Raw genomic sequence first — 13609 nt, forward strand, 5'->3', positions numbered from 1 at the left:
AGGACAATAACTCAAAAACAATTTCACCAATTTCCATGAAACGTAAGTGAATTGTTTATATCTATTGAGGTAAGCTCCCTTTCGTTTTTTTTTTAATTTCAGATTTAAAGTTTTGGATTTATGGGGCTTTATTCATAAAACAGGGGGTCCGCCGTCCACACTTTTGACAATAACTCAAAAAGGCTTTCAGCAATGTTCATGAAACTTTGGTGAATTGTTTATATCTATTGATGTAAGCTCCCTTTCAATTTTTATAAATTTCAGATTTTAAGTTTTAGATTTATGGGGCTTTATTCATAAAAAAGGGGGATTTTTAACACTTCGGACAAAAACTCAAAAAGGCTTTCACCAATGTCCATGAAACTTTGGTGAATTGTTTATATCTATTGACATTTTTATAAATTTTAGATTTTACGTTTTCTTAAGTAATGAATTTTTATACTTAAAAAAGGGGGATTTTATTCAACTTTGGTGAAACTTTGGTGAATATATTGATGTAACAGTTAATAGAGCAACGGGCGTATCATGCGCTAAAGCGCAGCCCTTTATTTCAACATAACTTACACATTAACCTATCAATAGCAATTTCACCGTGCAGAACGCCACATGCGGGGTGTCGGCTATGATTGACACATTGTGGCAATTTCGTAGCGACGAAAAACTATCAAAGTAAGTTCATGTATCAAAATGTCTGTAAGCGGTCGTTTTCAGTGCTCTGTTCACTCGAACACCTCTCCCTAGTTTTCCGTGTTGCTGATTTTTAGGCTTCATATGGATATTTCTGGAAAAAAAACTACTTTAGACGACTTCCTCTCGTATCATTTCTATAGAATTGAATTCCTATCATGGACTTTAATAAGTACCAGCTTCTTACTAAAAATCAATTGGTTTTCAACTAGTTTTTCATCAAAATATAAGGTGTCCTTCAGGGTGTCAGACTTTGTGTCTCCAGGGGCAGAGGCTTTTAATAAAAAAAAAATAGAATAAATTTGCATATAAATCGATCTGTATCTGTTACTGTTTAGTTCAAACACATCTTCTATATACTTGTATCAACACTTATAACGTCATTTTCAATATGGTGGCGCAGGTTAAAACGTCCGAGTTCCGTATCCAGTGTAAACGATAACGTTGAAGAAAGATAAGAAGTTCTAAACTTATTTTGATACAGTTTTACACGATTTTATTATTCTTTACCTTTTATATATTTGACATTTGATACAATTTTATACCCAATTTTACCTTTTATAATGGATACTACTGACCAAAACACTTCTTTAGATGAATTTTTAACCTGGAAAGTGAGTGCTTTGCAAGACTACCTCACCAAGGGATGTATGACGAAAGACGGGTACAAAAAGTGAATTGGCGGCTCTTTGCTTTTCGGCGTCTGTTTAAAAAATTGAAGTCATCCCATCTTCTTTTGAAACAACCAACTTGATTATCAGAACTTCTACTTCTTCTTTAGTTACGGAATACCATCAACCTTTTGAGGATTACTTTCCGGCGCATGCCTGTATGAGATCGCTTTAAGTTAATTTCATTTTTTTTTTCACTTTTATTTATTTATGAAATTTACAATTTTTTAAGTTTTAATTTGTACATTTTTTAAGTATATATTTTATAACTATAAGATAAAAACAATAGGCACATTTAGTTTTGATGATAGTATGTTTTAAGGAGCACCTCATGAGTGAGTGCATCCTTAAAGTTGTCTGTAGAGGTTTTGTTTGAGATATCGGGTGGTAATTTGTTCAAATCTTTTATTGTTTGTCTGAAAAAAGAAAATTTAAAGGTGTCTTTATTACACTGAAGTTGTCTGTATGTCTGTTGATGGGTAGTTCTTGTTCTAGACTGGCTTTTTATAAGTATATCTTGTGATGGTATTGCAATTTCATTGTTGATGACTTTGTGCAACATTTGGAGTCTGGTTTTTAGTCCGCGTTCTTGTAAGGTTTGCCATTTTAGATGTTCTATCATTTCAGATACACTGCTAGTATTGTTATATCTGTTGCAAGTATATCGTGCAGCTCTTCTTTGTACTTGTTCCAATTTATATATATTTTCTGAGGTGTGTGTATCCCAAACAGTACAGCAGTATTCTAGTTTTGGTCTGACTATTGTTTGGTAGACTCTTTCCTTAACTTATTTAGAATTTATTTTTAGATTACGGCTGACGTCTGACGAATGCTAATGATTGGGTTGCTTTTGCTGCTGATTGTTAAATATGTTTGTTCCATTTGAGGTCTGAAGAAAGTGTAATGCCTAAATATTTTACAGATTGAACTTGTTCTAGGATATCACCATGATGTTACATTTGTCCGGGTGGACTGACATGAGCCAGTCTTTCTCTCACTTCAAAGCTGCTTCTATGTCTTCTTGATGCTTTATGCAACAATTTTGGCAGGTTATAGGCCGATAGATTATGCTGTCGTCTGCAAAGAGTCTTATTTGGCTGTGCTTTAGATAGTCTGGTAGGTCGTTAATATATATGAGAAAGAGTATTGGTCCTAGTACAGTCCCCTGAGGAACACCTGATGTTACTGGAATTATGTTAGAAGTTGTGTTTTCGAGGAGTACTGTTTGTGTTCTATTGGAGAGGAATAAATCGATCCAATGAAATGCCATAGTGTTTTAATTTGTAAAGAAGGCGTTTGTGTGGCACTTTATCAATTGAAGGCTTTCGCAAAGTCCATGATTACTAGGTCAGTTTGAATGTTTTTGTCGTTGTTTTGAGCAAGTTGGTGTACAAGAGAAATTACCTGTGATTCACATGATCTTTTAGATCTGAATCCATGTTGTAGTTCATACAATATTTTGTTTGTTTCTAGGTGTTTCATCATGTTACTTGCTAATATATGTTCTAATACTAGTAATTTACATGAGATGCAGGTAAGTGGTATTGGTCTGTAATTTCCAGGATGATGTTTGTCTCCTTTTTTAAATACTGGTGAAACGTTAGCATGGTTCCAGTCTGAAGGTACTTTGCCTTTCTCAAGAAATCTGCATGTTGAAGATGATAGTGAGAAAGTATTAAGTTATTTCAATGTTTTCTTTAAGTATTTTGCCAGCGATAGTATCTGGTCCTGTCGCTTTGTTAGTGATTATATTTTTTATTAGTTTGTATACTCCTTCTCTACTAAAGTTCATTTTTTCCATTATAGGGTGTGAACTATGTTCTTTCGTTGGTATTTCTATATTTTTTTCAGATGTGAAAGCTGATTGGAATTGCTAATTAAGGATGTTTGCTTTTTCAGAGGGGTTTGTATGAAGGGTACCTTCACTTCGTAATGGTACAATGCCGGTGTTCTCATTTCTTTGGCTTTTAATATAAGAGTATAGTTTTTTGTGTTGCTTGTTGAAACATTGTTGGTCTGGTTCTTTTATATCAATGTCGAAGATCATATTTTCAATATATTATATATGCCCAATATGCTTTTCTCATCTCTTTTTGGAGTTTAGTCTTTATCTCTTTGTATTTGCTGTTGTAGGAGGAGTCATGTTTTTTCTTTTTATAAAGTTTATTTTTCTTTCTGATGAGTCTTTTTAGGTCTCTGTTTACCCATGGTAGTTTTGATTTTTTCCAATTTCTTTGGTAGGTATGTTTTTGTTGATGGTTTCTGTCTTTTTGGTTTTGAAGGTGTTCCTCAGATCATCGACAGTCATAGTTATTTGTTATCATGAATTATTTCAGGATCTTTCTTTATGTCCTCCCAGTTTGCTTTTTTGTAAATATGTACTTGATATAGGTGTTGTTTTGTTGATGGTAAAGCAAATTTATCTCACAGAAGACAATGTCGTGGTCACTTCCTCCTATAGGTGGGAGGGTCTCAATTCTGTTGACAAAGGATGGGTTTGTCATGCACTTTAAGTCTGATGTTCTATCATTCCTGGTTTTTTTTGGTTTATTACTTGTGCTAAATTGTTATCGTCCAGAATATTAAGCAGTTGTTGGTGTAATGCTGAGTCTGGTTTATTAGGTACTATCAAGTTTTTCTCCCAGTTTATGTGGCCGAGATTGAAGTCACCACTTAGCCAGATGTTTGCATTTGCATGCAGTATTAAGAGAGATACACATGTTCTCTAAAGATTTCCCTTTATCTCAAGGTGGACTATAATACGCATCCAAGTATAATGTTTTATTGTTTGGAGGTGTTGTTTTTGCCCAAACTATTTCACAGTCGGTGTCAAATTCAGTTACTTGTGATGAGATGTATTTATGTGAGACTGCTAGCAGTACTCTTCCGTATCCATCTTTTCTATTTTTGTTGTAAACAGTGTATTTAAATGGTGATATATACTCGTATGGTGATATAGTATTTGAGAGCCAGGTTTATGTGCCATAGATTATGTCTGGATCACAGGACTTGCTAAAAATAAACGGTCAAGTTTTATCAGATCCACTTAAGATCCATGATAACTGGTTAGATGAGAAAAATGGCATGAAGAAATTTCCACCAGTCTATATATCTGACATTGTCAAGTACTTGAGTGAAAAAACTACGTCTGGTAAAATGAAAGAGATTCTCCAAGACTATAAAATTGGCAAGGCTGATGAATATTTTAAGAATGGATAGCTATTTGAAAAAAAATTGTGGCAGACATTGCCTTTAATTCTAAACATAAGGAAATTTTAAAACTCTCCCCACAAAAAAGTCCCATCCCAAAGTCAAAATCAATGCACTTAAATATTTTTTCAGGTTTTGTCACAGAAAATGTACAGGAAACAGTAACAAAACCAATAAGAGAAGACATCACAACCTACACAATACAGGACATTAAAACAAAATGTAATGATCAAACTGATTTTTAAGCAACATGCCAAAGTATAATGAGAATGAAATTCAAAAAGTAATGCTTTCTACGATTGGTTAGTCAAGCAATGAAAAATGACATGAGATAATTTCAGGTCGTCTGACATCATCAAATTTCTATGAAATACATACAAAAGTGCAGAGTTATAAGAAAAAAGAGTGTGTTACTTTTGATCCATTAATTTCACGTCTCATGGGATACAAAAAGTTAAATCCTAAAAGGTCTCTAAGCACGGTCGAGAAATGGAAACCTGAAGCCAAATTGTGTTACCTTACTGGTATGAAGAAAGCAGGCCACACAGATGTTAATATCACAGAAAGGACATGACTTATCTTGGGGCAAGTCCTGATATACTTGTTGATTGTGGTTGTTGTGGCTTAGGTGTTGTAGAAATTAAATGTCCTCTTGTTCAGAAATGTGGAAAATGTACAACATTTTGCAGCTGGTTGTTGTGTTCCTGACTATTTGTATGTTGATGGAACTACATACAGTTTAAAAAAAAACACAAATATGTTGACCAAATTCAAGGCCAGTTAGCAATAACTGGAAGGAAATATTGTGACTTTTTTTATATATACATGTAATGGAACATTGTCAGAGAATTGTATTTGACAAACCTTATTATGATGAAATTGTTGATAGTGTAAAATTATTTTTTGAAAAACAATTTGTTCCTTAACTATTTCTGGTGACCTTAAAATGCAAACTACATCAAATATACAGGAGTTGTGTACAAGTAACAACACCATTCCTATTGATGACCAAATGGAGTTTGAAACAACATATTTTGTCCATCATGTAATCACATTGTGAAAAACTCAGAAATGGTGGAAATTTTGTTGACCTCAGTATTTGCTGTGATATTTGTGACTTGTGGTACCATTTTAGATGTGTAATAATAACAAAAAGGTAGCAGCGAAGTTAAAGCAATGGGTTTGCAAAAAATGCACCCAAAGTAATTAAATATAATTTGTGAAACAGAATGTACATGTAATAGTACATGAGGTTTACAACCTACACAATTGGAGATGCTTTAGGACAAGTAGACATGGTCTCCTGTGCAGAGACAATCATAATACATATAGGAATCAATAACCTGAAGAATGAATCAGCAGAAGACGCATTTTGTAAATATACTGACTTAATAGAAAAGGCCTTACAAAAGTCAGAATCAGTAGTTATTTCACTGGTGTTGCCTTCACAAATAGAAAGGCTTAATGTAAAAATCAAAGAGTTTAATGAGAGAATTCTGTACAAATATGACACAGCTGATAAGGTAAAAGTTTGTAGAAATAGCAACTTCATTTCAAATGGTAATGTGGTGAAAAAGTTCTATTGGGATTCATTTAGACTTAACAAATTTGAAGGAGTTCGTGTTTTAGCTGGGAACATAAGAAACACTTAAATCCCACGAACCAGGAACCAGGTTCCACATTCACAAAACAATCTATATGTGAATTCATACAGAGAATCTCAAAAAGACACAATCAGCAATAGAAATGATTACAAGTATCAGTACAATACACCCAACAGAAAGCAGTAATCGAAGTGATCAAGGACGAAACTCTGAAACTCCAGCAGGAAACACCTATCAAGGGCCACCCAACACGTACTATGACAGAAAGCTAGCAGATAGTATTGCATCAGCAGTAGCCAGCGTTTTTCATCAGTATCATGAATTTGTATCCTAGAAAAATAAACATAATGTACAAAATGAAGACTATAACAGAATTTATTTTTTGTTTACCTAATTAAAATATGCATTTTGGTATATATATATATTAAGAATTCATTATTGGTTCTAATTATTATTATTATTGTCATAAGCCTCTGTAGAAGTGATATTTCTCAGTATTTACTATTAGTATGTAGATTACGGATAAATTTAGCCAAGGATGGCAAAAGACAGTTTTGTAATACATTTGTAATACTTACACTTTATCATAGTTTTAAAAATACTTGCATTTAAAGTAACTTTCCAGCTTGTATGCTAGTAGAGGGCAAGCACTTTTATTTAATTTCACATATTATAATCAAAGCTGGATAAAGGCAAATAATTTAAGCAAGTAAGATTCTAGACTTGAAAATAATTAAACAGTGATAGTATTTCTCTATTTTATTTTTCACTTTAATTTCTCTCTCTATCTGTTTTACAGTTCACCGACCCCTGTGCATTTTGAATGGTTAATTCAAATTAAATTTTGAGCATGTGTATAAAAGTTTCAAAGCAATTATCTATCAGCTCTTGGAATGTTAATGGATTATTTAAAAGAATAAGTGGTAACAGAGTTTGTAAACTAGATGATGCTAATATTTGTCATATTATGACTGCAGACATTGTTGGTCTTTCAGAAACTTATATCCCCGCCAATGAGATTTTAAACTATAATGGTTATAAATGTTTTGTAAACTGTAGATCATCTGATTCAAATAAAGTTAGAGGTGGTTTAGCTACATTTTTTAAGAAGGAAATATTATCAGGTGTAAAGTTGATGGATAAATCAATGGATAATATAATGTGGTTTAAACTAGACAAGACATTTTTCAGTTTTGATAGAAATGTATTTTTATGTTTTTTATATATTCCTCCTTCAAACTCATCTTACACAATAAGAACAAATTTTGATAAACAAACTTTTGAGAAACTTGAAGCAGATATTGCGAAATATAGTATATTAGGGAATGTAATCCTTATGGGAGATCTAAATGCACATATAAACTGTAAAGAGTTAGATTTCATAACAAATGAAGTAGATGACAGTTTAGACAACTTTCTTCCCACTAATTATGTGGCAGATAGTGTATGCAAAGAAATACTCAAGTACACCAAAAAACTAATAACTATGGAAAATTAATACTTGACTTATGCACAGAATCTCAATTAAGAATCCTTAATGGAAGAACTCTTGGTGATTCAAAAGGTAAAATCACTTTCTATAATCATAATAGTGTGTCAATTGATGACTATTGTTTATGTTCATCTGATTTTTTACCAAGTATTGTCAATTTTAGTGTAGGACAATTTGAACGAACAATATCTGATCACTGTCCAATTTCAATAACTTTACATTTTCAATTAGTGAATAAGTCATGTGATAATTATGTTAAGCCAACTCTTAGAAGAGTTAAATGGACTACTAAACGAGAAGAAATTTTTAAGTCCAATATGTTGAAAGTGAACTTTAGAACTATAAATTCTGATGTAGATGATTTAACCCAAAATATAGATGTGAATAATACATGTAATTCCAATGTAACTCAAAGTGTTAATGACACCGTCTCCAGTATATCATCAATATTATACAATGCTGCTTTTTTTTAAGTAATACTAATAAGACCCCTGGTAAAGACAAGAGAAGTAAAAGAAGAAAAATAAAAAAGCCATATTATGATAATGAATGTGAATCTAAATATAGGTCCCTAAAGAGTCTGACTAGAAAATTATGTACTGAGCCCTGGAATGACATTCTTAGACACAAAGTATTATATCATAAAAAGGAATTGAATAAACTTATAAGGAAAAAATATAGACAATTTAGACATAAAATGATAAACCAGATTATAGATTCAAATAATAGCTGTCCAAATGATTTTTGGAAAACAATTAAGAAACTAAAAAAGGAGAACTTCAAGGATCCTAGTTCTAACATACAACCTAAAGAATGGTTTAAATATTTTAATAAATTAATGAATATTGATTATGATAAAAATGTATGTAATGATAAGAAAGAGTATACTACTTTTAAAGATTGTAACACATGTACTAAGATGTTAAACAGTTCTATTACAACTGAGGAGGTGGTTATTGCAGCAAAATCTTTAAAGAATAATAAAGCAAGTGGTTCAGATTGTATTACAAATGAAATGTTACAAATATCTTGTTTTATGAATATTGATGTGTATGTAAAATTGTTTAATCTTATTCTTAAGTCTGGTATCTACCCAACTTTATGGAGAAATTTTTTTATCAAGCCCATTTTCAAGGGTGGGTGTTTTAATGATCCATCTAATTATCGAGGTATAGCCCTTTCAAGTTGTTTGGGAATTTTTTTTCTAAAAGTTTTACATAACAGATTAGAAAAGTATCTTGAAGGAAATGAACTTATATGTCGTGAGCAAATTGGATTCAGAAAGGGAAGTCGAACAAGTGATCATGTTTTAACACTAAAAACTATAATTGATAAAGCATTTAAATCATCAAAAAAGATATATGCCTGTTTCATTGATTTCAGGAAGGCATTTGATACTATTAATAGAGATGCCCTCTTTTACAAATTGTCTTATTACAACATAGTTGGTCCCTTTTTTAACATAATGAAAGATATGTATAAAGAGGTTTTGTACTCGGTAAAGATCTCGGAAGGTATCACTGATTTTTTTAATTCCTCAGTTGGGGTAAAACAAGGGTGTATTTTAAGCCCTACATTATTTTCTTTATATATTAATGATTTACCACCTATTTTTGACTAAACATGTGAACCACCCAAGTTAAATGATAATGATATATCATGTCTGTTATATGCTGATGATTTAGTTCTTATTTCTGAATCGGCTAATGGCTTACAAAAAAGTCTTGACAAGCTTAGTTTATATTGCACTAGTTGGGATTTAACAGTAAATCTTGACAAAACCAAAGTTATTATTTTTAACAAATCAGGTAAAAAACTTACAAAAGACAAGTTTGTTTTTAGTGATAATATTTTGGAACACTGTACAGAATATAAATATTTGGGTATACTGTTTAAACCATCTGGTAGTTTTACAGAGGCAGTGAGACTTCTTTGTAAAAAAGCCTCAAAAGCTATATTTTGTATTAGAAAACTGTTATTTTCTGAAAATATCAATGTATTACCTCACTTAAAGCTTTTTGATAGCGAAGTTTGGTCTCTGTATATGATAAAAAATATTACAAATCTAGAGTCAAAATATTGGTCATTGGCTACCATCAAAGTCCAAATTAAATTTGCAAAAACTTTAATTGGAGTAAATAAATCAGCTGTCAATTTAGCAGTACTAGTTGAACTTGGTATGTATCCAGTTTTTATAGAAGCTTTAAAACTGTCAATTGGCTTCTGGCTGCATGTCATAAAATCTGATAACAATTGTTTACTAAAAGATGTATATTGTTCCAACCTGCAATTAACCAATGGATTTGCTAAAAAGATAGAACAGTTACTTGCTACATTAAATTTTTCACATGTTTGGAAAAATCATGATACAATTTCAAAAAAGCGTTTATTATATGCAATTCATACCAAACTTAATGATAGATATCTTAATTATTGGAAAGAAAATATATTTTGTGATAATAAATCAGTACATGGTAATAAACTGAGAACATATAGACAGCTTAAAGAAAATTATAAATTGGAACCCTATTTATTGTTAAATATAGACAGAAAAGTAATAGGGCATTTTGCTAAAATTCGTATTAGTAATAGTGTTCTTAGAATTGAACAAGGGCGTCACACTAAAACCCCTGTAGAAGAAAGAATTTGTCCTTTGTGTCTATTAGAAGTAGAAGATGAATTTCATTTTACTTTAAAATGTACAAAACTAAATATAATTAGAGACCAACTGTTTTCCAGAATTAGTGAAATAGTTCCCTCTTTTTTCAATATGACTAATGAAGCAAGATTTAAATTTTTGTATACGTGTGTTGAGACTGATATAATTAGAATTATTGTTAAATTTATAAGCGACATGTACATTTCTAGAAATGCTCTATTAAGCACTAAATAACCACCTCCGCATCTAATGTTTATAAATTTGGTATGATATATATATGTTTGTATGTTTGTGTATAACAAATTTGTATTGTCTTGGTATCAATCCTGTAATTTTGGATTTTAAACCAATAAAAATTACTTACTTACTTACTTACTGTAATATGTTATTTTTTTTAACTTTGAATTATTTTTTAAATATGGAATTTGCACAATTTCTTGTGCTTTAAATTTTTAATAAATTCCATGATGGACAAAAAAATGTTATTTCAAAATCCAGCTACCATATATACATTTTTAAATAATAATACATTAATATGTAAATCACAGTAGCAGAGATTAAATTTCAAATTATTATGATATACATAATATAATAAAGGAGATGTGGTATTGTTTAGCTCCAATAGTTTGCAAATAAGACAATTTTCCACCAGAGTTCAAATAAAATGAATATATTAGCAGCAATAGGCAACTGTATGTCTTTCAACAATGAGAAAACCTCTTACCATTTAGTCAGTGATAAAAAACAATGACATAAAATAAATGTGAAACAAATGATGAAAACTGAAACAACAAAACCTAAATTGTGTGATAATTTTTCACAATTTCTGGATAACGATGAAGATTATGTCTCATACTTTGGAAGAGGGGTGGGTGTACATGTTACACATTCCTGCGATTGTTTTAAAAATAATATCCAAATGGTGAACCAGAGTAAGCGGCACTTCATACTTCAATATTCTAAAGTATTTCATCCATTCTTCTGATAGCTTGCTCAAAATGAATTCTTCGATTAGCAATGTCTTTCGTTTGTTGGACTTCATTAGTAGACATTTGTGTGACACCTCTACGACCTGGTGGAATAAAGAGTTGTGCTCTCACCAAAGCTAATTATTCTCTTATGGTGAAGCCACGATCAGCCATAACACAGTCAGAAGGTTCAATAATGTCTAAAAAAACAGAATTGTTAGTAAGATATTTATCACTACATCTACCACCGAAACTCTCTGATACATAATTAATTAAGCCAGAAGGATTTATACTCACTTAGTATTTTGCTGTGTTTTGGTGTTGATAATCACTCCATGTGTGAGCTGCAACCTCTAAGTTATTAGGTCTCTCCAAAAATACTTCAGTGCAGTCAATGATATGACGGACATCAATATATTATTGTGCCTTTGAAAGAGGGTGGTAAATTTGTTTTTACGGCCTCTTTAGATGGATTAAACACCAAAGCTCCGATAGTACTGGACAAAACTATAATTCATGTGGTGAAAGTGTTTGAAGCATGGGTGGTAGAAATTCCAAATCTGTCAGCTAAATCTTCAAACAACAGGCCTAACCTTAATTTCATAAGGGTCAATGCAAACTCAAATTTAAGAGATAATTTTCTGTTTGTTTTTGATTGTGTATATTTCCTGTTTTTAAGTGGGTTGCATGTCTTTTTTGGACCTTTCCAATGTTTAATATGCCTCACTTTTTGTTTCAATTCAACAAAAAAGGTCATTGAATGTATCAACCTTTGGAATGCATGTATAAAATCTGCATTTTTTGTCGCTTTGTAATATAACATTTATGTCAAATGTTGATTTGCGTTTAGAATTGACCGATCTTATATAAGCAGATTTAAACATGATGACCTCTTTTTGCAGTTTCTGTACTTGTTCTCTCAATAAAGTTACTTCATGGTTGTTATTACAGTCTGTGTCTTGTATATACATGTAGTCATGATCAGAAGTTATAAGTTTGTTCATATCCTCAACTGAAAGTTCATTTTCAAGTTTTCGCTTTGTTTTATTTGGAGGAGTACTGTCATGTCTTTCACGTGAAGGGGGCGAAATTTTGTTACTTGTATAGGTGTGTAACCCAAGTCAATTGTTGGAAATGGGTTACTTGGAGTAGTTCGTCATCTACAAAGTGTTTGGAGCAAATTCTAGATTCAAAATTAGGTTGCCAATTATTGTTTCCCTGTTTCCGATTTACAATTGCTGTCCTTTTTTTGCGACCAGCAGGATCTTTTCTCTCAGTGGCCTGGGAAAAGGTATGAGTTGAAATGGAGGCGAACAGTCACATGATCTAGTTCCCTTGTTACAATTATGTATTTCACATTGTCCTTCCATCCATTTATCTATTTTGTACCAACTGTTAGGGCAGGATATAACTGAACAACTCCTCCTTGAAGCTTTAAACATTTTCAATAATTTAACCAATTGAACATTGTAAACTGTTACTTATTTGAGTTTGAATTATTATATACCGTGTATAGATCTCTTGTGGTCTCTTGTGAAGAGTTGTCTCTTTGGCAATCATACCACACCTTCTTTTTTATATCTATCGTACACATTTTGTTTTGTCTCTGATATAGTCACCTTAAACGGGTTCCTTGATAGAATCTTAATTGTCAAAATGACTGGTGTTATGCTTATTTTCACCGTTCAAATACCATAGATGAATATAATAGGAGAGCAAGAAACAACCAATGCAATGCATATGCAATGTTTTTAATAAATTTGGCCACGCAAATCTACAGAAAAGCTCCAAGCGATTGTACAGGAAGGCTCCGAGTGATATTACAGTAAACTTGCGAGTGATTGTACAGTCAATAAAAATATCCGACATGGAGAAAATGAATATATTTAGATTTCTACAGGTACAATGGCTTTGAAACTGTCAGACAGGTAAGACTATATAGCAATAAAGGTACATGTGAAAATTCAGGTAGAAAACATTGATTTTTCGATGTTTATTTGACATTTTTGATCGCTGTTGTGTGACAGTTTTGATAGTTTTAAACGGAGCTCCACCATTCTAAGGAAAACGTTTGGGTTCATATGTGTTTCTTATTATTTTATTGGTTCATATTTACATAAAGGATGTTTTAGCTATCAAAACTTGAAGCAGAAACGTTATATAGGAACATAAGAGTTCGTCAAAGTTTCCATCAAGCAACTTGTTATTTTGCAAATGTCGGAGCACCGCTTGACAGTCTCCCGAATGACCAAATTAGAAGAAAACCGTACAGTTCCGTTCCCACACTGTGAATTAAGTATAATAATGATTTAGATGTA

The sequence above is a fragment of the Mytilus trossulus genome, chromosome 11 (genome assembly GCF_036588685.1).
Source record: "Mytilus trossulus isolate FHL-02 chromosome 11, PNRI_Mtr1.1.1.hap1, whole genome shotgun sequence".
Lineage (NCBI taxonomy): Eukaryota > Metazoa > Mollusca > Bivalvia > Mytilida > Mytilidae > Mytilus > Mytilus trossulus.